The following is a 27,355-nucleotide window of genomic DNA, read 5'->3' as shown; positions in this document are numbered from 1 at the left end:
AGACACGTGCGGACCCTTGGGAATATATGTGGATGGTTCTTCCACTATATTAAATGGGAAGCGCATTACAGGATGCGGCATCTATGTTGCGGACGTGCAGGGACGCGCCCTAGAAGAAATCTCGTTAGAACTGCCAGGACACTTAGGCGCTCAGGCGGCAGAACTAGCAGCCATTGCATACATTGTAGATCACCCAGATTCCTTCCCCAGCCCATCAGACATATACTCGGATAGCCTCCATGTCTGTAACAGCCTCACAGAATTCCTACCCCTGTGGAAAGCAAGAGGATTTGTTTCCGCGGACGGAAAACCCCTCCCTTCAGCCCCATTGCTCCGGCACATTTTGGACAAAGCACAGGACAGGATATTTGGTATTACTAAAGTACGAAGTCACCCCCATTCCTCCCCACCTGGAAATGTAAAAGCCGACGCACTGGCTAAAGCAGGTTCCAGACATGGATATTTTTGGAACCCCCCCCCGAAAGCGCCCCAGTGAATGCAGTCCAGATCTCACAGACAAATATCGAAGATTTAGTGCAGGCCCAGAAGCAAGATAGTAATCTCAGGGAGATTTTAAAAGGAAACTTTCCAGCCTCATACGATAGGTTTAAAAATGCACTGACCACACATGACGGTGTGGTCCTAAAAGACACCCTTTATCTGGTTGCTGAACAGGACAGGAATCAGCTTATTTGTTTGTTCCATGATAGTCATAGGCATTATGGAATTGACCCCACTGCAGCCCACCTCAGGCAGCTCTGTTGGTGGCCGAATTTAAAGAAAGATGTCACGCACTATGTAGAAAATTGCCTTATCTGTGCCCAAAACAATCCGGACAGATATGCGAAGAAAGCTCAGCTTAACCACACCCGCCCTGTTAATGGCCCCTGGACTAACCTCCAGATTGATTTTATAGGACCATTTCTCCCTTGCAGGAATGGTCACAAGTATGTGTTAGGTGTTATAGACACGTTTACGAAATGGGTAGAAGCGTTCCCACCTAGAACAAACATGGCAAAGACTACAGCTAAGATTTTAACCCACCACATCTTTACGAGATGGGGACTCCCCCACAGCATTGAATCTGACCAAGGTTCCCATTTTACGGGACGTGTCATGAAGAACGTCGTCACGATATTTGGCATTACCCAAAAATTCCACATCGCATACCACCCCCAGTCAAGTGGTATCGTGGAGTGAATGAATCGGACCCTAAAAGCAACCCTCAGGAAAATAGTCCAACAAAACAGCACCACTTGGGATTCAGTCCTCCCTTTTGCACTAATGTTTTTGCGTAACTGTTTCGACATCCACAGGATACACCCCACACACTCTCATGACCGGACGCCCCATGAAAGGCACAGAATTTTTATCAGGACTTGACTTGACCAGCCCCGAAGTGATGCCCCTCACACACGAGAACGCAGTGAAACAATTAGTAGAGAATGTAAAAACGGCTCAGCTAGCAGCCGCAGTAAAATTAGGCACCAGGAAGAAACAGAGCAAGGCCTGTTTCGACAAGACAGTGCATGCGACTGAGTTTGATGTAGGACAGCAGGTCATGCTCTCCATTTACAACCCCAGCACGTTCCTGTCACCTAAGTACTCGGGTCCGTACTCCGTTGCGGACAAAGTAAGCCCCTCCGTTTATAAGATTAAGTATCCCAACGGGAAGACCGCGTGGATTCCTATTAACCAGCTCAAGGCATATGGCTCGCAGTCTAACCACGCACACCATTTCATGCTCGACGCAGCAGACCCCGCCCACAGCCAATGTATCCCTCCCCTCCCCCAACACGTCCACCCCATCCACGGACTCGACCTCGACTCCACCCCCGAACTCTAGACTCCGCCCCGGAACGCCCACAGGCAGCAGCAGCAGTGACAGTGACTGTGACACAGACGATAGCCACAACACACCTCCCTACTATCCCCATGCAACAGGCCCCACACCCAGCGAATCTGAACATGATTCGAGTGATCCCTTCCTGATAACATTCCTTAACAGGCCTCACCAAAGACCACCACCCTACGATGATGACCCCGACTCCATCTCCACAGAATTAGACACGACTATTTGGCACCGTGACAATTCGTACAGGCTCGTCCGACACGACGAGATGGACCCTAAGTCACACCATGCAGTTTTAGCAACCCTCATCCATTCAAGAGTATGGCATCCGGGAGAAGATGATGACATTGAGTCTGACTCCCAAAACGAGAACCCCTTTGCGACCCTGTTCGCAACTGATAACTGAGGTGTCCAGATGATGTTTTAAAAAGGAACCGCTTGGGAGAAACGGTGTCCTTTCTGATGGAACCTGCATCATGTTTGTTGAATGTTTGTTCGATTAGTGTTATCGTTAAGTGTTGTGTGTGTAAACTCGGAAAGTTTTTCACGGCCCCGCGTCACCACCCCTTTAACGCCCCCTGGCTGTTAATGGAACACGTTTGTCCCAGACAATAGTTCAGAGGAACTAGTTTGTCGACAGAAAATTGTTAATGGAACAAGATTGTCCCAGACAATAGTGCAGAGGAACTGGTCTGTCGACAGAACCCGACTCATAGTTGCTCTCCTAATTCGAGAGGCAGCCCCCCACGACGACCACATTCTTACCCGTTCTTGCCGGTTGCTCAGGCAGTGGAGAAACGGCATTGATCCCCGCCCTGCCTGAGGACCCCCCTCTGGTCAGCTACGCTCGGGTAGAGCACATACGGTATTGATCACCATCCTACCCGGGGATTCCATCCAATTCTTACCCGCTGCGGCCCATACGCACCCCATTTTGGCTCGTTACGTTCAAAATTCTTCTGTTTGGTTTTGGCAACCCTAAGGTTGCTTCCCTATGCTGTTTACATCCTCAAACACTGGGATGGTAAATCACACAGGCTGCGAGACGGCTCGCAGTACGGCAGTATTTTCTTAGATGTCTTGTCCAAATATTCGGTTTAAAAAGAAAAAATGAGGGAGTCACACATGGTGACCAATTATAAATGGAAATTGGCACTAAAAGACAGACATGCTAACGTACAAGATATTAAACAAGATAGTAACAGAAACTATGCTTGATCCACAGAATTCCAGAAGCTCCAGGAAGAGAGAACAGATGAAAAGGAAGAGAAGAGAAGAAAGAAGAGAACAATAAAGACATCATACGTGTTTTTCGTTATCATTATAATTTGTATTCGGTTACGCGCGAATGCAAACCCCCTGACCCCAACCCCACAGCCGTCAATAATTCACTTCCCCAAAGCACCCAGAGCCCAGTGACAAGTAACAACACACCATCATGGTGTGATAGGTTTATAACGTGGTACTCCCTTTCATATGTAATTGAATCCCTTTTAGCATTGGCAATATTCTGCAGCATCGTGCAGACTATCCGCATGAGAAAATGGCGAAGGAGAGCCTACCGCTCTCGCACCCCAGTATACAGGATAAGATCCCCTATTTTCGGTTTCAACCAGGCCCCCGAACCGCTTGATCTACAATAAAGGACAGTCGTTCGGCGTCATTTGTGAATAAAGACAACTGAAAGATTGTACAACTCTGTGCTTGACCGCCAAGCCAGAGGAAAATGTGAATGCTGCTATTATTTTTGTATTGTGAGGAAGTTAGTATGATTGGATGTTTAACTGAATGTAGTTTATGGAAGATAGTTAGAGGTACCGTTTTTTATATGTTGTACTGCATGTCCCTGTTGTGACATAGCGCCACTTAGAATTGTCAGTTAAAATTTTCTTGCATAGTTATGGTCAGTGTAAAGACCGTGGAAGAGTGCTCACTGGGTCAGGCAGCGAAGACGATGCAGTTATATGATCCTTCACGCTTCGCGTTAGGGATCACAAGGAGGGTGTGTAGCCACTTGGGTTGGCCACTTCCTGACTTAAAATGGAGATCCGCTAAGAATGCAGGGAAATTCAGTCAAACCAGGAAAAACAAGCAGGTGCAAAGTTTCCTGTATATCAGAACTTGCAGGAACCCAGACAGCACTGAAACTAACAACCATCTACATACTGATGAGCGATCCCCGGGAACAATTGGAAACAGTTAAGGTAAATAAGGCCAAGCCAGACTCCTCGGTGCCAGCAGGAGCCAAGACAAAGGAAGGCCAATGGACACTTAGGAACCACCCAGCGATCAGGGAACAGCTCCAGTATTGAAGAAATCAATCCAAGTGATCCGAACTTAGTCCAATCACTTGGAACCAGGTACGGGGTTCGCCCAAAAGGGCGTGAAGCCCCTGGGGACTATAAAATAGAGTCCCCAAGTTCAATTTGTCCTTCTTGGCAGGGCCTCTCAGCAGCTCGAAACAACCCTTGATCGTGACCTGCCTAGTAGCTGCACCAACCAAGTAAGTCTCCAGTCAACGCTCGCTACGAGATAGGTGTTCCTAGCTACCAGTCTACACCAGCTTTGAAGTCTGCAGACTCAGAATCGAATGAAAGGCCATTTGTTCTCCTGACCTGGTGGGCCAGTTCCAAAGCTAAGTAAAGGCCTTTTAGTGTTAGAGATAGTCTAGTAAGTAGAGTTTTATACATGAGTAGTGATTGACTGTGTATAATAAATGTGTTTTGATTTGAAACGTACTAACTGGTGTTTTGAGTTATTGATCAGTACTTGAACTTGAACTTTGTGGTGGTATCATAAAGATACCTGGCGACTCTAGAGCAAAGGTTATAGAAACAGAGCAAATTAAGTAAGGACACAACGAGCAACATTTGAGAGCCAGCCAAAAGTTAGCAACACCATATCCCCGTGACAAAAGCGTCCCGCATGAGGAGGTTCGAATGTTCTGTGGCTGTGACGGCCTGACAGTCACAGTCTCTGACCAGGGGAATTAAAGCACACCAGAAATCTTCTATGGAATCACCAGGGAGCTGACTACGAGTGGAGAGTATGTGTCTGGCGAAGAGCATGTTCGTCCGCTGGGCGTAGTTCTCTTTCAGTAGCGCCGTGGCTTCATCATAGGTCAGTGCGTCCTGGATAAGCGGAAAAACGTTGGAGCTCAGCCGCGAGTAGAGGATCTGGATCTTCTGAGCTTCCGGAATGGGTCTGGTGCAGACCTGATGTAAGCTTCGAAACAAGCCAGCCAGTGTTGAAAGTCCTTTTTGGCGTCGCTTGATTGCGGATCCAGCTGCAGGCGATCCGGCTTGATGTGGAGGTTCAACTTCTGAAAAATTTAGTGTAATAAATTGACGCACGATCAATTGCACAAAGACGAGAGTTGAATACAACTGAGGCTTTTTTACTCTAAGATGTGTGGCCTCCTACAGCAGCTGGCGAAATGGCTGCTGTATGGGGAGCACACATATTTAGACTCCGCTTACTGGCCGGAGCCAGCAGGGCAGGGGCTACCCCCGTACCTGTAGTACAGGGCCTTACCACACATCTCCTAATATATACAACAGTGGTGATTACCACACCGTGCAACTACTGAAAAACAGAGTGGGCAATACAAAATACAATCAATTGCCTCTTTAACAATCTCAATAACCTATTAATTTTCCCCCCCAAAATGGTGGCAGACTCCTGATTTTGGCACCCACTCACCTTCCATATTATCAGATGTGGGAGGGTGATGGTGGATTACCAACCCAATGTCATTGTGCTGTATTTTATGTCAGAGTGGAGTGGAGTGGGGTGGGGGTGGGGGTGGGGGGGGGGGGGCGTGGTGAGGGTTCACACTAGAAATGGGAACAGGGGGAGGGAGCTGCCTGCCCAATTTGTGGCAGTAAAATTCAGCCCATGGCCTTAGATTAGAACTATTCTGCAATTCTAACTGCAAAAAGCCAAGGCCTTGACACCCTTCTTTTGTATGGAGCCCAAACACAACTCCAAATGATGCCTAACCAGTGATTGGTAAAGGCTTAGCATAACTTTGTTTCTATCTTCAATGTCTCCATTTACAAAACCAAGTGTCCTATAATCTATCTCCACTCCCTTGCCATTTACAAAGATCTCGGAATATGTATCCCCAGGTCCTCAAAATAGCACCATTCAGATTATACTACCTCACAATGTTATTCCACGCAAAGTCCATCACTTCATATTTATCTGCATTAAATTGTATTTGGCATGTGTCATTTCATTTCACTCAGCATTCTGTGTACTCCTGAGGTCAGTTATTATCCTCCTTCCTTTTTTACTATGCTGCCAAGTTTTCTATCATCTGCAAACTCTGGAACTGTACTCGTTATACACAAGTCCAAATAATTTACATATAACAAGAAACGTAATGTTCCTGGTGGTGAGCCCAGGGGTTTCTACTACATAACTTCCTTCCAGTCAGAAAAATATTCATTTACTCTCTGCCTGCTTACTCATAGCAAATTTGGACCCAAGTTACCACCATTCCTTTACTGCCTAGTGCTTCTATTTTCCACATGAGTTATTTGGCAATTTTATTTAAATGCCTTTTGAAAGTCCATATCCATCTACTGCTGCCTATTTGTCACTTCATCAAATAACTCAATGTGTTTAGTCAGGCAAGATATGCCTTTCACAAATCAATGTTGACTGTGCCACATTAACCTATGTTCTCTAAGTGAGAATTAATTTTGTGCATTACAATGTTTTCGTACCACTGACATGATTGGCTTGTGTTTATCAGGTTTCTATTTCTCTTCTCCTTGGGACAGTGTGTAATATTTGCAACCCTCTGGCCCTCTGGCATTGCTCCCATTTCCAAGGAAGATTGAAACATTTTATCAGAGCTTTTGGTATCTCCATCCTTATTTCCTAATATAAGAACACCGGGATAATGATTAGTCCATACAACATAGAGTGAGAATTCTGTGTGCAGTTTTAGGTTGCCACTTATAAAAAGGGACATTAAGTCATGGATAATGCACAATGTTGCCTGCCGCCTTTTAAACAAAGATACAGATTGGGCTGTATGGAGTCTTCCGGCCAGAAGCGGCAGCAGAGAGCAGGTCACACAATCGGCATGAAGAATTGACGTAAAGCGCCGTCCAGGTATGTGTTTTTGGCGCCAAACCAGGGAGCAGAGTTGCTTCAATTTTGCAGCTGCTGGCAAGCAAGGCAAGTAAACTGATCAAGAAGGAGGCCGGTGCCCAGTTTGCAGCTGAAATGCATGCTCTTTGCTGAATGACAAGGGAATGCATTCCAAGATTAGAATACGTCCATCAAATCAACCGGAGCAACAGTTTGATGCCACAATTTGACTAATTAGGAAGCTTCTAGCACAAGCACAGCCTCTGCACAAGTGCCCTTTCAGGCATGGGCACAATGTGGTCCATGCCAGAAGCATGCCACACTCAGAGGGCCCCAGACATCCAGAGCTCTGACTGCAGCAATGCAATGGAGCCGGATTTTCCGGCCAGAATTTGACTGCAAATTCTTTCTGCTGAGAGTTGGGATTACACAAAAGGCTGCCAGAGTTCCAAATTATGAAGCATTTTAACTCACAAACGACGAATTGAAACTGTAAAGCATTTGGAAATTTAACCTGCAAAATCCAAGCTGGGGACCCTTTGAATCAGAACTGTGCTATTTTCTGAAATAAAGCAATGGCTCAGATTTCAGATTAGTTTCTATGATAGGTCAATTAAAATTTTTGTACGTGGAATGCCTTGAGTGATGAAAAGCACAATACGTGCAATGGTAAAAATGGAATACCTGAGAGTGATTATGGGAAAGTAATCTGACTGAGTGGGGTCTGATCATAAACTGTGGAAACAGGGCTCAAGTGGTTCTTGACTTCCATGTGAACTCAGAGTTGAGAATCTAAATTTGAAATCACTCCAGGCCATCAATTTTTTGTTGGTCTCCTATGTGGAGGCTAGTAGCTCTGAATAAATGATACAGGGTAGGTTTAAGCAGGAATTTGAGGGTGGGTGATCTAAAGGGTATTTCCATGAACTAGTGCTTCCAGTGTGTCGAGACACTCTCAGGGAGTGTATTTGGGAATTTGTGGATGATTTTCTATCCATTAAAATTAGTAGGTGGGGGTCAGTTAACTCCGCTTCCCAGATGGCTAGAGTGTGGTGCAGAATGATGCCCTTGGCATGGGTTTATTCCCTGTACAAACCATGGTGGTTCATTGAGGCCTGCTTCCTTGCCTTGCTCCAGTCTGATGCAGAATGGTGCCACCTCCCTGCCAAGCCATATAACCACTTCGAACCACAGGAGCAGAAAGAGGCCACTCTGCTCGTCGTGTCTGCATTGGCAAAAGAGAGAAAAACTCAACACTAATTTTAATCCCAGTTTCCAGCACCTGATGTAGCCTTGCAGGTTAAGCACTTGAGGTGCAGATCCAGATACCTTTTTAAATGAGTTACATGTTTCAGCTTCAACCACCAATTTGGATGGTGAATCCTGGGTGCCCAGCATCCTCTGGATTCAAATGTTTTTCCTCCTGTCTCCTCCAATCCTTCTACCAATCATCTTCATTCTATGCCACCTGGTAATTGACCCCTTGGGGAAACAAATCTTTCCTGTCTTCCCTATCTAGGCCCTTCATAATTTTGCAGAACTCAATTAGGTCACCTCCTCTGTTATAAGCAAAGCAACCCTAGCCTACCCAGCCTCTCCCCATCACTGCAATTTTCAAGCCCTGGCAAAAGGACTCTAAATGCAGCTGATGGTCCCTCATGGACTATGACTAATCACCTACCTTACTAAATTAGCAGAGAGAGAAATCACTCTCCATGCATTCATAATTTCCCAAGATAACTTCCTGTGAGCCCTGTCCCCTGGTGAAAATATTGGATTATAAAAGCATCATATATTTGAACATATTTGGAAAAGAAAGCGACACAAACTGGCCATTATTAACTTGGACTATATTGTGCATTGAAACAAAATGTCAGCAGGTCAATAATGAAGCTTGGCTTGTTCTGTAATCTACTTTTAATTAATATTTTTTCGCAAATAGAGACAGCAGCATATCTGCGCATTTTATAAATGGGATGGTTCGATACATTGCAAGAAGGCACTTGTTTACACTGTATGGCATGATAACAGCAGATAGTTTTAGTTCATTTTTATCTGCTTCTGTATTCCAAACAAGCATGTGGGGGCAGATTTCCCTCTTCAAGTCCAAGAGCTTGGCAGGGTGGAAGCACTTAGCACGCATTCAGGAACAAGCTGCTCATGATTTTCCACTCATTAAAATTAATAGATGAAAAATTGTGAGCAGCTTGTCCCAAGGTTTGCAATGAGCACTTCCATCTTGCCAGGTTTGTGCACATAGGTACTGAAGAGGAAAATGTGTGGTCTGGTTGCATTAAGTCATTGAGCAGCAAGACACTTCGATGGGCGTCCTCTTGATGGACTGACTGCTGCAACAGGTTAATCTCACTATAATCTCACTTCTCTAAAACGTAAGAAGCACTCACCAGTTTACTGTTCTTGCTATCAAAATGAGATCACAGTAACTTAATAATGTCCTTCACATGATCTTTCACTATTTCCAAGCAAGTATTGGTGATCCATCTACCCACATGTAGCTCCAGTGAATATACTGTTCCCCCAAAAAGGATTTAAATAGGCACACGTAGAGATTGATTGTATTTTTTTAGGCTATTTCCAAATCTTTTTATTTCCTCTGTTCAATTAGTGCGTTAGGAACCTCTGCGCCATTTGTTACGGCATTGCTAATGTTTGGCAACATCATCGATAACAGTACAATGGACTTCCCCATTGCAATTCATCATTAATTGTTCACTTTATTGGAGGAAGAGGACCAATACAGGTAGATTCTCCTGTCACTGCAATCCTGACATATGCCTCTGCGGGCGAAGTTGCACTCTCCTCCAGGGGGTGGGCACTGGAGCAATAGGTCAGAAGGTGAAAAAATTGAGGGAGAACTAGAAAATAGGGCCACTATGGCTCTGAGGAAGAGCAGACAGTGTTATGTGAGAGTACCTTTAAGAAATGGGTGTTTATCAGTGACGTTTGAGTGTGGGTAGAGCTGGGCTGTCTGTCAGCTTTTTACTTTAGTTTTAGGCTGTTTGCTGCAGGGTGTGTTTTAGTTTTGTTTTCTGAGCTGGATCGCTGCAGTCACAGCCAGAAGGTGTATTAATCTCTCCCTCTGTAATCTAAAGACTGTAAATCGATCCTTTGGTGATTTAAAACTAATAATTGCTCTCAGTAGTGACTTTAACCTGATGTGCTTCTGTTAAAAGATTTTATTTAAAGTCTTATGGATGTTAAAAGGACAGCTTAAGGATTAATTAGTGTTGTATTCTTTGGGGGTTGTATTTGAATTAATGGCTGCTAAGATATTCACTGTATGTTTTAAAAAGTTTAACTTGAGTTCATAGAATAAATATTGTTTTGCTTTCAAAAATACTTTTCCATTTCTGCTGTACCACACCTGTAGAGTGGGTCGTGTGCTCCCCATACCACAATCTATTAAAAGTTGTGGGTCAGGTGAACTCCATGATACGCTTTGGGGTTCTCTAAACCCTGGCCCATAACAACAGGGAGAGGTTGCTGAAAACAGCGGGACTGGTGGCCTGAAGTGCATATGTTTTAATGCAAGAAGTATAACAGGTAAGACAGATGAACTTAGAGCTTGGGTTAGTACTTGGAACTATGATGTTGTTGCCATTACAGAGACCTGATTGAGGGAAGGACAGGATTGGCAGCTAAACATTCCAGGATTTAGATGTTTCAGGTGGGATAGAGCGGGATGTAAAAGGGGTGAAGGAGTTGCATCACACCCACCAACAATAAACAATAATCAGCAACAATATGTCAATCCCCATAACAATAACAACGATCTCATCCTCCCACCAACCCCCAAACATTGGCCCGCATGTTTACATAAACAAATGACAAAAATGAATCAGGGATTACCCATAGTCACCCTTAATACACACAGCCCCCCCAACCCTCCCACCCATCCCCCTAATGTTCGGTGTTATCCAGTTCTTGAAAGTGCATAATGAATAATGCCCATGACTTGTAGAACCCCTCCGAGCTTCCCCTCGGTTCAAACTTAACCTTCTCAAGAGTCAAGAATTCCGACAGGTCCCCCCCCGCCACGCCAGGGCACAGGGTGGAGAGGCTGCCCTCCAACACATCAGGATCCACCTCTGGGCGATCAACGAGGCGAAGGCTACGATATCTGCCTCCGCACCCGTTTCCAACCCTGGCTGGTCCAACACCCCGAATATGGCCACCCGTGGGCCCGGGTCCAGTTTCACATGCACCACCTTGGAAATTACCCTAAAAACCTCCTTCCAGTAATCCTCTAGCTTTAGACAGGACCAAAACATATGAACATGGTTAGCGGCTCCCCCCCCCCCCCCCCCCCCGCAACGTTCGAGTTACTCCGCAAGCGGTTTGTCAAACCCATCAATGAGGTGCACGCCCGGCATCTGCTCTCTACCTGCTGGCAGCGCTCGGGGGAATCGCAAGACGAGTTTGTTGAGAAACTCACCGCGCTTGCCAGGGACTGTGACCATCAGGATGTGACAGGGGAAGTTGATATGAACCTGCACATCAGAGACGTTTTCGTGTCCGACATCACGCTCGACCTACATCCGGCAGTGGCTGCTCGAAAACGGGGTAAATGACCTCCAGGACATGCTAACGCTCGCCTCCTCGCTGGAGGCGGCCCGACATAACTTGGGTACGTACCCCGCGGACTCTGCGAGCCCCCCCCCCCGGACTTCCTCCGACTCAGCCACATTACAGGCCTGCGCCACTCGGCGACCCGCTCACCATGGGGGCACACCGTGCTACTTCTGCGGACAGGGCCAGCACCCACGCCCACGCTGCCCAGCCCGCTCCGCGATCTACAGCGTCTGTGGGAAGAAAGGGCATTTGCGAGGGTCTGCCTGGCCAGACCCAGGGGCCAGAAAAACAAAGAATAGCCGGCCCGAAAATCAGGCTCTCCGGCCCGCAGGCCTCGCAATGCTGCTGTGCACCGACCCGACACGCCCCCTTCTGACACGTCATCAGCCTCGTGCGAATCATGGGAGCGGCCATCTTGTCGGCGGCCATCTTCTCGACCCGACACGTGCGACCGACGGCGGCGGCCATTTTACGAGTCTGACTCGGCTGAGGACTCCGACTACCCGCGAGTGGGTCCGATCACCCTCGACCAAACTCAGCCAAAACACCTGCAGAACTCCATGATGCAGGTCCAGGTCAACGGGCGCGACCCTGCATGCCTCTTCGACTCCGGGAGCACGGAGAGCTTTATCCACCCTGAAATGGTAAAGCGCTGCTCCCTACGCACCCATCCCGCATTCCAAACCATAGCCCTCGCATCTGGGTCCCACTCGGTGCAAATCAAGGGGTACTGTATTGCGGATCTCTCGATCCAGGGCGCCAAATACACCCATTTCAAATTTTATATCCTCCCTCACCTCTGTGCCCCCCTGCTGCTCGGACTGGATTTCCAGTGCAGCCACCGAAGCCCGACACTGAAGTTCGGCGGACCCTTGCCCCCCCTCACGGTATGCAGCCTTGCGACACTGAAAGTTGCACCCCCCTCGCTATTCGCTAACCTCACTCCTGACTGTAAGCCCGTCGCCACTAGGAGCCGGCGCTACAGTGCCCAAGATATGGCTTTTATCAAGTCAGAGGTCCAGCATTTACTGGGAGAGGGGGTCATCGAGGCTAGCAACAGCCCTTGGAGAGCACAAGTGGTGGTAGTCCGGTCCGGGGAGAAGAAACGGATGGTCGTGGATTATAGCCAGACCATAAACCGATTCACGCAGCTTGATGCTTACCCACTTCCTCGCATCACGGGAATGGCCAATCGGATCGCCCAATACAGAGTATTTTCCACGGTCGACCTCAAATCCGCCTACCACCAGCTCCCCATCCGACCAAAAGACCGCCCCTATACTGCCTTCGAAGCAGCCGGCCGGCTCTTCCACTTCCTCAGGGTCCCCTTCGGTGTCACAAATGGGGTCTCCATCTTTCAAAGGGCGATGGACCAAATGGTAGACCAGGACGGTTTGCGGGCTACATACCCGTACTTGGACAATGTCACCATCTGCGGCCATGACCAGCAGGACCATGACGCTAATCTCAAAAAGCTCTTCCAGACCGCCCGAGCCCTTAACCTGACCTATAACGAGGGCAAATGCATTTTCCACACCACCCGGCTGGCCATCCTCGGCTATGTCGTGGAAGATGGGGTCCTAGGTCCCGACCCCGACCGCATGCGCCCCCTTAAGGAACTCCCTCTCCCCCGCAGCCTCAAGGCCCTTAAACGGTGCTTGGGGCTTTTCTCCTATTACGCCCAGTGGGTCCCCAGGTATGCGGACAAAGCCCGCCCACTCCTAAAGACCACCATATTTCCCCTCTCAGCTGAGGCTCAATTGGCCTTCAACCGCATCAAGGCCGACATCATCAAGGCCGTTATGCACGCGGTGGATGAAACCATCCCTTTCCAGGTAGAGAGCGATGCATCAGACATCGCCCTGGCTGCTACCCTCAATCAGGAAGGCAGACCAGTAGCGTTCTTCTCCCGAACCCTCACCGCCTCCGAGGTTCGACACTCTGCTGTTGAAAAGGAGGCAGAAGCCATTGTGGAGGCTGTGCGGTGCTGGAGACACTACCTCGCCGGTAAGAGGTTTACCCTCGTCACCGACCAACGGTCAGTCACCTATATGTTCGATAACACACAACGGGGCAAAAGAAAAAAACGATAAAATTTTGAGGCGGAGGATCGAACTCTCCACCTACTCGTACGATATCAAGTATCGTCCAGGGGAGCTCAACGAGCCCCCAGATGCCCTGTTCCGCGGCACATGTGCCAACGCGCAGGAGGACCGCCTGCAAGCCATCCACAATGACCTCTGCCACCCGGGGGTTACCCGGCTCGTCCATTTTATCAAGTCCCGCAACCTACCTTACTCAACCAAGGAGGTCAAGGCCATGACGCTAACCTCCTGGCCGATAGAAGTGCAAACCGCACTTCTATCGGCCAGACAAGGTTCGGCTCGTGAAGGCCTCGGGTCCCTTTGAGCGACTGAGCGTGGACTTCGAGGGGCCCCTCCCGTCCACCAATCGTTATGCCTATTTCCTCACCGTGATCGATGAGTTCTCCCGTTTCCCATTCACCATTCCCTGCCCCGACCTGACCTCAGCCACTGTGATTAAGGCACTGCACGGCCTCTTCACCCTGTTCGGTTTCCCTGCTTATGTCCACAGCGACTGGGGTACATCGTTCATGAGCGATGAACTGCGTCAGTATCTGCTCAGCAAAGGCATCGCCTCGAGCAGAACGACCAGTTATAACCCGCGGGGAAACGGGCAGGTGGAGAGGGAGAACGCGACAGTGTGGAAGGCTGTCCAACTGGCCCTGCGGTCGAGAAGTCTCCCAACTACCCGCTGGCAGGAGGTCCTACCGGATGCCCTACACTCCATTAGGTCACTCCTCTGCACGGCCACGAATGAGACCCCTGACAACCGATTGTTTGTCTTCCCCAGGAAGTCTACCTCCGGGGTCTCGCTTCCACCTTGGCTGATGGCTCCAGGACCTGTTCTTCTCCGGAGGCACATGAGGAGCCATAAAACGGACACCCTGGTTGAAAGGGTCCGGCTGCTCCACGCCAACCCCAGTTACGCCTACGTTGAGTACCCCGATTGCAGGCAAGATACGGTTTCCCTCCGAGATCTGGCACCCGCTGGATCCCCCACCACAGACGCCCCTTCCCACACCGCTCCCCTGCAGGACCCCGCGTCCCCTACAACACACCCCCTTCCGGCCCTACCCCCCCCTTGGTGAGCACCCTTGCGCCCCCCTTTACACACCCCGCCGGCGCCAGCACCGCTACCCCCGGCCCTGCCTAGTCCCCCTGCCCCGACCCGGACCGAAGTTCCGACCACTGTGCTCCCGGATGTGCCCTCAACCGGGATGTCCGTGCCCACCGCACCACCGCCCGAATTGAGGAGGTCGCTGAGGACAATCCGGCCACCGAGACGGATGGACCTATGATGGCACTTCACCTCCGCCGGACTCTTTTTAAACAGGGGGTGAATGTGATGAACGGTTACTGCCTTATAATCATGTAAGGTGATGTCCCCTCTAAGACCGGGCTTGGAACCCTGGGGATTCCGCCTCGGGCTCCGCCCATCTGTGAGCCATATATAAAGGGCTGCCTCATGGGCTATGTAGCAGTCAGCACGTGTCTCAGCTCTAACATAGTTCTTAGTTTAATAAAGCCTTCTTTACAGTTTAATCTCTAAGCTCCATTATTGAGGGTACCTCAGAAGGGTAGCAAGGATAATCCAGGGAACTACAGGCTGGTGAGCCTTATGTCAGTGGTCGGGAAATTACTGGAGAGAATTCTTCGAGACAGGATCTACTCCCATTTGGAAGCAAGTGGTCGTATTAGCGAGAGGCAGCACAGTTTTGTGAAGGGGAGGTCATGTCTCACTAACTTGATGGAGTTTTTCGAGGAGGTCACAAATATGATTGATGCAGGTAGGGCAGTGGATGTTGTCGATATGGACTTCAGTAAGGCCTTTGACAAGGTCTCTCATGGCAGACTGGTACGATAGGTGAGGTCACACGTGATCAGAGGTGAGCTGGCAAGTTGGATACAGAACTGGGTGGGTCATAGAAGGCAGAGAGTAGCAACGAAAGGGTGCTTTTCTGATTGGAGGGCTGTGACTAGTGGTGTTCCGTAGGGTTCAGTGCTGGGACCTTTGCTGTTCGTAGTGTATATAAATGATTTGGAGGCAAATGTATCTGGTCTAATTAGTAAGTTTGCAGACGACACAAAGGTTGGTGGAATTGCGGATAGCGATGAGGACTGTCAGAGGATACAGCAGGATTTAGATCGTTTGGAGAGTTAGGCGGAGAGATGGCAGATGGATTTTAATCCAGACAAATGTGAGGTATTGCATTTTGGAAGGTCTAATGCAGGTCGGGAATATACAGTGAATGGTAGAACCCTCAAGAGTATTGACAGTCAGAGAGATCTAGGTGTACAGGTCCACAGGTCACTGAAAGGAGCAACACAGGTGGAGAAGGTAGTCAAGAAAGCATACGGCATCCTTGCCTTCATTGGCCGAGGCATTGAGTATAAAAATTGGCAAGTCATGTTGCAGCTGTATAGAACCTTAGTTAGACCACACTTGGAGTATAGTGTTCAGTTCTGGTCGCCACACTACCAGAAGGATGTTGAGGCTTTAGAGAGGGTGCAGAAGAGATTTACCAGGATGTTGCCTGGTATGGAGGGCATTAGCTATGAGGAGCGGTTGAATAAACTCGGTTTGTTCTCACTAGAACGAAGGAGGTTGAAGGGCGACCTGATAGAGGTCTACAAAATTATGAGGGGCATAGACAGAGTAGATAGTCAAGAGACTTTTTCCCAGGGTAGAGGGGTCGATTACTAGGGGGCATAGGTTTAAGGTGCGAGGGGCAAGGTTTAGAGGAGATGTACGAGGTAAGTTTTTTACACAGAGGGTAGTGGGTGCCTGGAACTCGCTGCCGGAGGAGGTGGTGGAAGCAGGGACGATAGTGACGTTTAAGGGGCATCTTGACAAATACATGAATAGGATGGGAATAGAGGGATACGGACCCCGGAAGTGTAAAAGATTTTAGTTTAGACTGACAGCATGGTTGGCGCAGGCTTGGAGGGCTGAAGAGACTGTTCCTGTGCTGTACTTCCCTTTGTTCTTTGTTTAGCAGAAGAATAATGCCTCAGCTTTGCAAAGGAGCCACCACAAAGTTGTGTGACAAGCTTCAAGGTGACTGCAGACAATCTTCTGGATAGGAACATCAGTGCCACTGGCTGTCAAGTTAACATCTGTTCTTAGATTTCATACTTCAAGATTATTCCAGGTTTCCACTGCAGACATCAACAATATAAAGCAATCAGTTATTCATAGATGCATTGTTAGCTCAAGCAAAACTGAGAGACTGATGTACTTTTATGATGAGGATGGATTCCTGCAGGTCTAAAGGATGATAGATCACACTGATTTGGTGCTTCATGCTCCATTTTCATGATGCTATTACCCACATAAATTGGAGTGAATTCCAATGTGCAGGAATAAAAAGACTTGCATGTAAACAGCGTATTTCACAACCTTACAGCTAATAAGTGTTCAGCTTTATTATGAATCTACAAACTGAATTATGAGAGTCAATGCTTACTCCTTGGTCAAATCCATCATCTCACCGATATCAAACTTACAAAGAGAAGTGAACCTGGGGAACCAAGGCTAACATCTGCAAACATATCGGAAGACATGTCTGCTGCCAAGGAATCAGGTGACCGTTACTTATTCAACACTGACGATCAAACTTCCGGAATGTTCCAATTGAATCACCCTGGATGGGGGAACCTTCCCCCAGGCATGGATATACCAAGACCAATGTTATCTGTGGAATTCACACCTGGCATTGTTCGAAGTTTACTCAAAACGTAGAATCATTGGACTTCTAGGATTCCCCGGGCTCGATAGGAGCGGGCCGTGACCAGGTTCCAGAACCACGACTCGCAATCCCCAAAATATAATGCCATCTTCGATGCTCAGCTCTGGAATCTTGGTTGTATAGGCCCTCAGGTCATCCAGCAAAGTGCGGTGTTGGGCCCCATATACTATAATGTGCCTGTCAAGGGACAGCTGCGAGCCTGTCTAGGTTCAAGCCCAAATGCAAGATGCTGTTAAGGGCAAAGAGTCCATGAATTGTAAGGCGCCGATGACTTCGCCAACAGAAGCAGGCATCGGTGGCCTGGTGGGGAGGGGGAGGCAGCCAAACCAATCTGTGTAAGGAACCTTTGCACGGGAACAATATCTGGTACGTATCCGTACACAGCCAACAGTAGTGCCCAGTGTTGGATCCATGCAGAATTATGGGGGGATTTGCCCTGTCCTCTGAAAATAGTCCCAACAAAGGCTTGTGGTCCGTGAACACTGTGAATGCATGTCCATAAATATACTGGTGAAATATCTTCATCCCGAAAATGACGGGCAGACACTCCTCGATTTGCGAGTAGTTCCATTCTGTGTCGGCCAGCGCCCTGGAGGCGAACGCAATGGGGCACTCCGACCCGTCGTCCATTTGATGGGCGAGGTTGGCTCCAACCCTGTAAGGAGAGGCATTGCATGTCAGAATGGGCGGCTTGGATGGGTCGAAATGGTTTAACAGCTGCAATGATGAGAGCTGCTTTTTAAACTCGGAGAAAGGCAGCACGGTAGCACAAGTGGATAGCACTGTGGCTTCACAGCGCCAGGGTCCCAGGTTCGATCCCCGCTGGGTCACTGTCTGTGCGGAGTATGCACGTTCTCCCCTTGTCTGCATGGGTTTCCTCCGGTTGCTCCGGTTTCCTTCCACAGTCCAAAGACGTTGGGTTACGGGGATAGGGTGGAAGTGAGGGCTTAAGTGGGTCGGTGCAGACTCGATGAGCCAAATGACCTCCTTCTGCACTGTATATTCTATGTTCTAAAGCTGCAGGTAGCAGCGGAGTCCATCCCCATGGCTGGCCCTTTTCCAATAATCAATGAAAGGGGGTCAGTAGGGTTAGGTTGGGGATGAACTTCCCATAGTAGTTAACGAGCCCCAGGAATGAACGAAGCTCCATTGGCCTTTCAGGGACAGGGGCCTATCACGGAACACACATTTCTCCCGGAGTAGGCGAACTCCGGCTGCCTCGAAAGGTTGGAGAACCTCGGACAAATTTTACAAATGTTCCTGGTTGGAGGACACCGTAATCAGCACACTGACTAGGTGGACCGCTATGTGTGTCAATCCCCGCAGGATATTCCCCATTACTTGCTGCAAAACTGCACAAGCTGAGGAGACCCCAAAGAGCGGATGGTTGTATTCGTTCAGTCCCTCTCCTCTGCATATTTATCATCATAAATCTTTGGAAGACTGGGTCCAAAACCAGCTGGAGATACGTGTGGCTCATGTCTAATTTTGTCAAGATTCAACTGCCACTGAGCTTTGTGTATAAATCATCCATGCGCAGAACAGGGCACCAATTCAAGCGAGATACATGGTTCACCATCGTCCTATCATCGTTGGAAAGGTGTACAGAGCCAACAGGCTTCATCATGGGTACGACTGGGGCTGCCCAATCAGAGAGCTGCACAGGGCGTATTATGTCCACATTCTCCAAATAATGCAGCTCCACATCCACTTTAGGCATAAAAGCGTGGAGGATAGATCGGGCACGAAAATAACACTCGGATGGGTCGACACTAATCTTGGCCGCTGACCCTTTGGTCCCCAGGCCCTCCTGGAAGACATCTGGAAATTCCGCCAAGATCCTCTCTAGTCCGAGGGGGTACATGCGGCAGACTCGCTGCCAGTCGAGGCAGAGGTGCTGTAGCCAGTTGCGGCCCAGCAAGCTTGGTCCGTCCCAGCGTACCACTACCAAGCGTACCGAGGTACCAGCAATGGCAATGGCCAGTAGCCTGGGCCTGTGTCCTATAGAACCAATGTCTGAATGCCTGATCAGAGACTGCTGCTCCGGTATCCACCTCCATCCGTATGGGGTGCCCGTTCACCTGGAGCGTAACATGGATTGGAGCTACACATGGTGCCACTACGCAGTGCGGCTGCTGGAATGAGTCATTTTCCTCATTCAAATTGTGTACCCGGTCACAGGGAGCGTGATCTTGTCTGGTGGGACTACGGTCCCTAGTTTAGGGCCGCCATGCCTTGGAGCTTCTGGGCTCCCTGGGCGGGATTCTCCCAGCCCTGCGCCGGGCCGGAGAATCCCCGCGAACGTGCCACGCTGCCCCGACGCTGGCACGCGATTCTCCGCAGTGCGGAGAATCGGCGCTATTGCCGCTGGGGTGATTGGCGCGGCCCCGGTTGCGGGACGCTCCCGCCGATTTGCCGGCCCGGATGGGCCGTAGGGCCATGGGAAAAGAGACGAGTCCCACCGCCGCCGTTCTAACCTGCTCTGGGCCGGCGGGATCTCGGCTTGTAAGGGTCGGGTGGCGGCCTGTGGGGGGGGGGGGGGGGGGGGGGGAGGGGGGTCCGGCCCTGGTGGGGGCCTCTGACGTGGCCTGGGCCGCGATCGGGACCCACCGATCGGCGGGCCGGCCTCTGTAGCTGGGGGCCTCCTTTCCTGTGCATTGGCCCCTGTAGCCCTGTGCCATGTTGCGTCGGGTCCGGCACGTTGAAGGAGGCCACTGCGCATGTCCTTGTTGGCACCGGCGCAACTGCACATGCGCGGATCCCGCGGCGCACAGTTCACGCCGGGATCTGCAGCTGGAGCAGTGCGAACTGCTCCAGCGCCGTGCTGGCCCCCTGTAGGGGCTAAAATTAGACTTGGGAGCGGCCGTTCATACCGTCGTAAAACGCAACGGTGTTTACGCTGGCGTGGACACTCTTTGGCGGGATTGGAGAATCCCGCACCCTGTTCTGCGCTTTCACGGGAGATGACAATCTCAACCGCCCGCTGCAAATCCAAGTGGGTTTCTGCTAGTAACGTCCGTTGCGTTGCTGCATCGTGGATCCCACAAACCAAACGGCCTCTCAAGGTTTCATTTAATGTCTCTCCGAACTTGCAGAATTCAGTAGGTGGGACAAAATGTCTGTACTGGATTCTCTCTGACTCTGGTGGGCCGTGTGAAACCAAAAACGATGGACAATTATCGGTGGCTTGGAGTTAAAATGTCCCCCAACTAAAGCCACTAAGGCGGCAAAAGACTGCAAATCAGGTGTTTCCGGTTGGGCCAGACTTTTAATGATACTGTATGTGGCGCTCCCGCAAGCTGTAACCGTTTTCCATTCATCCACGAGTATAGCATTTATTACAAAGGAGTATTGCATCCACTCGACGTACCTCGTCATGTCATCAGTACCTGCATCAAATCGCTCCAATTTTCCAATGTGAGGCATCTCAGCGGGTTGAAGAGCAGCCTCCTAAGTCCTTTGAAAAGTGGTCCGAATTCACCGGGCTTGGCGTCGATGCAGCTCCCCTTGATCCTCATCGCCAGTGTCGAATCTGCATAAAGTGATCACAAGGAACGAAGGGTAGAATGCAAAAAGAACTGTTTATTAATAAGTACACTTAACTACTCCACTCCCCAAATGGTCTCACGCTCTGACCTACACTCAGGTCGGGGTTTTTATACTCCATGGGCTACCCTCGTTAAAAGTGTAGCCCCGTCCTGTTACCAGGCAAGTTCATACTCAGTAGAAGTCATGGAGAACCAGATGGTCCACACCCCGTGACCCCCGTGGGGGTTGTAACAATTAGTACATCCATCCTGTTAGCCCTTTGTTCTACAGGAAGGCTGAAGGGTATGGGCTCATGGCTCAAACAGCCAGTGCCCTTAAAAGGCCCTGGTGAAAATCGGAAAGCCGGGAATGTGGTCAGGGACCCGGCTACCATGTTTAAAAGGCTCTTGAATCATCCTAACTCAGTGAGAAGCTAGGCCGAAAGGTCGGCCAAGTGCGTTTCACGCACCAATTACTTCCAGCAAGCATATACGTGGTACCAATATCTGGACCAGTACATAAAGAATATTTTATTACACAGGTTGACCTGCCTGATGAGCACAGTGCCCCAAAATGTTTTAAGGTACTGCTTAATGATATTGGATGTTAAATACCAAGAGCTATTACGCTTGGATCAGAATTTCTGCAAACTACAAAGTCCACAGCTAATTTGGTCATTCATTTAAGATTTGCAAAACTCACAGCAAACCCCTAACAAAAACATACTTTACACAACACTGAATCTAGTTGTAAAAGTCCGTCGCTAGGCAAAACGTCACTGCGGATTGAAAGCCCATTTTTAAAAATGGGTAACCGCAGGGATTAATGTTTTGGCTGGTTGAGGACTTTGTATTAAAGTGTTATGCTTGGATCAGGAATTCTATACAATAGGAGTAAATGGGAAGTGCTTTATCCCATTGGAATTCTACACAGTAACATTTGGAATCACCGTGACTACTTTAGTTGCCTGTGCAGTATAGTGCATTTCAGTTGAAGCTCTTTATTTGATTGTGTCTCCTCATACACAAAAAGCACTGGGCTGAAATTCATTTGGCCCTGCTCCACCTGCATGTGTGCAATGGAGCAGAACCCATCGCCAGTGAATGTAAAGACTGCCAACCTTTGTCCTAAATCCCAGAGACAGCATGGTTGGCACAGTCATGTTAGGATGCATCAGTGCTTTCCACCCCAGCAGAGACCTGGAATGTTGGAGTCTGCCACAACAGATGTAATGCAGAAAAGGCCTAATGAGAATAAAATGGGTTCAAGTCCGAACCTCACAAAGGAACAAATAGGGCATTCCTCCAAGAGAAGTGAACCCCTCCAAGATCAATTAGCTGCTCTCAGTGGCATTCTAGAGATGGGTCGGATGGCACAGTGGAGAGGGTCCCAGCTTCTGAGCTGGGAGCTCAGGGTTTGAGACCTCACTCTCCTGGACGTGCTGGCCAAGAAAGGTGTGTCAGTAACATGGCAAAACAGGTTAATTTTCAACATGCAAATCCTTCCCATGAGGATTTTGGCCTCAATATTCTTTAAGAAAATATTGAGGCATATGACAATGTTTAATATTGTTACCACAAACTAAAATACACTTTAAACTGTTGCAGTTTACTGAGCTGGATTTTCCATTGGATGGGCATTAACAACTGATAATAAATCCATCGTATATTTCCTACTGCTGCGCAAGGTTAGAAATATTCTTCCGTGCCAGCAGTAAAGGTCCCATTAATGGAAAGGAACAAGTGGTAAATTTAGTCAGTATGGGTTGGTTTTTTTGAAACATTACCATACCCTGCAGGCAATACTACTGAATGCCATTCAAATGCAAGGCTGGAGTCCTGGCCGCCTTGCACCAGAGAGAAATTGGAAGGCAAGCAACTATTGCATTGGCTCACTGCTGGTTAGCCTATTCTACTCTTACTAGCAATAACCCATTGTCATCAGGGGTAAAATGGTTTGGTCCAGCAGCTGTTAGTAATGCCAACTGATGCTTTTAAAACAATTGAGTGGGACATTTGGATCTGGGCCAAGCCATGTAAGCTGCCGGTGTACACCCGTGTTAGTATTTCGCAATGCCCATGTGCTCTCAGGCAATCTTTGTTTCACAAAAAAGTTTACATTTTGAGATGTTAATTTGTCTTTCTGGTGTTAAAAACATAAGATGACGAATGGTTGTGGTATCCCTCGCAAGGAGTATAAATTAAGGTCTTCCACCTCGCCAACCTGTTGCAGAAAAAATTGCCTGACAAAAATGATGTTTCTTAAAAGATCATTATTTATGGTGCACCCTCTCAACTACGCTCGGACGAATCTCAACGGAGTATATGTCCAACCATCCCCAACAGGTACTGTTTATCTGAACGAAGCTTTTCAAACATAATTTGAGGGTTACAACATGTTACAGCATATAAAATACTTAAGAACTTGCTTTATGCAGCAAATGACCTCCTGATAAAGAGACAACAAACCCCAGCTCTCATAAAATGGAGCCGGATTTTCCAACAAAACATAAGTTCTCATAGAAATTGTTCTTATCAGCGTTTCTACTTTGTCTTTTTTGTTATTACACTACTCCCCTCTCTAAACAAACCATCACGAGAAGATTATTAGTCCTTAGTATTCCACTTTTATATGAAAGCAATGTGACTTGCTGATCCCGAGCAGAAACCTAATCTGAGCGCACAAGTTATTATCCTACCCTTACCCTCCATGATGCCTTGTGCATCTTGTGATGTGTGTGTTTTGCTAGCAACTAAATTAATAACAAATGCTTGTAAGTGTTGCAAAAACCATAGGGTCTCTCCGCTCTGCCTCCTTCCAGAGGGTACAGACAGAACTACATGCATGCCAGTGCTGTGGATAAAATGAAAACACAACAGAGAGATCAAGAGCTGTTTCAAGAACTAGAAGCGACTGTCATTTGCAATAGGGAAACCCACAACTCTGGTCTGGACTTTACTTGATAATTAAACAGCTTCGATTAAATTAAATGCCTCGTTCTTCTGCGAACCAGAATCACAAGCAGGAAACGCTCACCCCTTTTCACAGCAACGTCTCTGCAGCCTCTCTGCGGCCTCTCCTTTCCCTCGCAGCCAGGATACCTCGAACAGTGTGTTGTGTTTTACTAAAGAGAATAAGATTTCACTGTTGGCAGCACATGAATTTAATAAGTAAAGAGTGCCAGAATTGTGTTGGGCTGAAATGTTACTCTGCCTTTCTGCTTTCTGCTTTGCTCTGCACTATATTTCAAGGCTTTCTGTGTTATCTGCAATGTTTTGCACATTGCGTGGCTTTTTTCATTGTGGTCTAGTTAGACACTGCTGCATTTTACAACTCTGTGAGCCCTAAAAGTCTCTGACGTTTTCCTAAATCACCGTTTACTCCACAGCTTCAGATAGCTGATATTGCTGATTTCCCATTTGGATGATGACATTTGGTGGTCGACTTTCCAGAATATATGAAAGAGAAACATCCTTCAGGATTTCCAGATGTTGCACCCGTTTTATTGACTGGTTGGACATGCACTGTTTCAGGCTACCTACTACTGTGTGTGTGTGTGTGTGTGTGTGAGGGACTGGAGAGAAACTTGGGAGTGCCAGCTCATGTTATCCAAGACTTGCTGGTTCCAGTGTGTTCATTCTCTGTTATTGGCATCTTCAGATCTTGATAGAGTGGTTATTGACATCAGTTAGCCGGCAGTGTGCAGTGCCATTTCCCATATCTACTGTCTTTTCTCTGAAGGATATTTCAAGCTCTGACCAACTTTACAACTGCAGGAGACAGAGTCAACGGATCTAAATTTTTTGGATTCTATGGATTGCAATCCAAGTACCCATCCATCAATCAACAGGTAAATTGGCCAACCTATTAATGTGCAGTTGATATGCAATTCCAACTGGCTTGTTGCACGCATGACTTTTACTCTTGCTAATTCCAAAGTAAGCAAGGGACTCCTAGACTTAACCTTCCACCACCGTGGTTTGAAGGTTGGGGGTATGGGACACTTAAAATCTTACCACCACATACTCACCACCACATACTCACATGCCTCCGCCTATCAGAAATTGTGCGGGGGTGGGGGGGTGACGAGGGAGGCTTGGGCCTACTGAGGCCCTTAAGTGGGCACGTTGCAGCAAATGGTGGTCCAGATGGAGTCTGATGGAGGAATATCCTGATCGGCATGGTGAGCCTAGTGATAGGTCTCATTTTCTGCCGTTCTCCAGTGATCCCACCTGATTTTATTCCCTGTGGGGATGAATTTCCATGAAGGATCTCCAACTCTTCCACCTTAACTTTGGTAGAAAAGGTCTGGAAACCCTGAAAAATGGTACAGACTGTGTTATGCCATTTCTCGGCGATTTGGCAGCTCCTTCACCAAAGCTATCGAAGGACAATGGCAGAATCCCCACACAAGTTAAATCTCTCTGTTTCTGAGCCTTTTTCCGTTAAATTACTGTCAGTGTCACTTGAACAAGCCATATTGTATGAAGCACTAACTTATGATTCTGATATCAAACCTTCAAAACCAAGCACAGGTATGTTTAAGGGGATTCTTGTTGACAGGATCTCTCAAAGCCTATAGAGCCTTTGATACAGTATGACATATCAGTTTCTTTGAAAAGTCCGTTGTGTATATATATAGTGAGCCTTTGAAGTGGATGCACTTCTACATTAGAGGATGCAAATATCGGGTCACATTAAAGTTCACCTTTCTTATAGCAACAGCTGTGGCTAGATAGTCTCTCAGAGGAGCATGGGTACCCCGACACTGTTCCCTACCAATTACATTCAAAAGTAATATTGTTCGTTCTGTTGATGTGTCTACCTTCTGCTGAAAGACAAGCGTCAGTTGAATCAATGCAAATGAATGAAAACAAAACAGACAACTGGTGGACAAAATGACTCTTAGTAGAATTAGGAAGGCCATAATAACTGCAGCATGCATTAAACTATCAGGAACAGTGACTTGCCCATTCGGTACACACCCAGAATCTTATTTTGAATATTTCACAAACAGTGTCGGCATTTGATATATTTGTTTGCCCCCAGCTGCACCATTGCCACCCCCCCTCCCCCTCCCCCCCACCCCCACCACCCCCCACCCTCCGTACGACCAATGAACAGAAAGTGCATATTTGGAATTTTGAAAATGGGATTCAGATGTCAAGACTTCACAGGAGAAATATGACAGTGCAGTACTCGGAAAGTCTGCAAATACTTAGCTGCTTGTTGCATTTGAACAACATACAACACCACTGTGTGGTATTACAATCAGCCTGTCAGGATGCAACAGTAATTTGAAATAGTTTACATTTTGTTTTCGAAAATTACACAGCTGTATGGGCAAAATTAAACGTTTCAATTCGCATATTCCAAATAAAAGCAGATGAAATTTGTACCCAAGAGTGTAATGTGTATATTTACATCTTTTTTTTTCTGGTGTAGGGGTTTGCCACTGACATGGGTGTAATGTAATGATGATCCCTCCCCTCCTCTGTTTAATTTGAAGCACCTTACTAATTATAGCTGTATCATTGCTAAAGCGGGAGGATGTGGCCAACATAATTAACCTCGTTTCTACATTTACCACTGCACTTATGGTGCTACTCATCTCCCTTTATCCCATCTAGGATCCCGTGTTTCTATTCACGCATTCCTTGATATCCTCTAACTAGTCTCCCATCTAGCGACTGACCTATTGGCTCTCCGCCATTTTAACTCAATCTCCACTTGTTCTTCAAGTGTATATGTGCCTGATTCATGGACAATAATTTAGTCTCTGCTAGGTGGGCGGTAGTAATGGAATGAGCATGTATGTGGCTCCAACTGAGGCAACCCTCAAACCTCAGGTATACCCTAGATCTCACTTGGTCAAGTCCGCAAAAATAGTTCTGTCAACCGTCGGTGTAGGTTAGTCTGCACCAATATCAGGAAGTGGGTCACCAGAATGTTAAGGTTCTATCCATAGACTACAGGAGTGTGAAAGGTTTGTCCAGTAATTCTAGTCAACACACTTGGTTGGGGACTTGTTGCATTCAAAATGCCAGCTGTCTCATATAATAACAGGCACTGAAGTTCACAGTGATTCATTCATTGTACATGAATCAATTTGGTTAATTATGCCTTTCAATGACGGATCTGTTCTTCTATGGAAAATAAGGAGTTTGTGAGTCACTTGGTTTATTCACTGTAGTGGATATTATGATTTGGCAACAGTGCGCACCGATAATTCCAGCTGAAATTGAGCATCGTGTTGACATCTGTCCTAACCCTCTCAGATTGTGCAGGATCAGCGCGTGGTCTCTGCCATGAGGGGGTCACCGAGGGAACTCCTCTTCGGCAGGTGACTTCACATAGTGCTACAAGTGTCGCAGGTAAGTGGGGGCAGGGCTAGGGAGGGAGTTACAACATTGCCTCCCTTTCAGGAATGCAGGCCTCAATCT

At 47.9% G+C, this 27,355-nt stretch overlaps 1 long non-coding RNA gene across 2 annotated transcripts; it reads right to left on the bottom strand.

Moving 5' to 3' along the window:
• Positions 1-3,219: 3,219 nt before the first annotated feature.
• Positions 3,220-24,040, bottom strand: LOC140408455 (uncharacterized). 2 transcript variants are annotated; one of them, XR_011940109.1, is made up of 3 exons: positions 23,949-24,040; positions 20,755-20,916; positions 3,220-5,174 (listed from the first exon to the last, which is right to left on the bottom strand). It is a non-coding gene; the product is annotated as an uncharacterized lncRNA (long non-coding RNA). The 2 variants fall into 2 exon arrangements; XR_011940110.1 differs by lacking the exon at positions 3,220-5,174 and adding an exon at positions 17,048-18,039.
• Positions 24,041-27,355: the final 3,315 nt, after the last annotated feature.

This window comes from Scyliorhinus torazame, chromosome 3 (assembly GCF_047496885.1).
Source record: "Scyliorhinus torazame isolate Kashiwa2021f chromosome 3, sScyTor2.1, whole genome shotgun sequence".
Lineage (NCBI taxonomy): Eukaryota > Metazoa > Chordata > Chondrichthyes > Carcharhiniformes > Scyliorhinidae > Scyliorhinus > Scyliorhinus torazame.
This window is presented reverse-complemented; position numbering and strand designations above follow the sequence as displayed.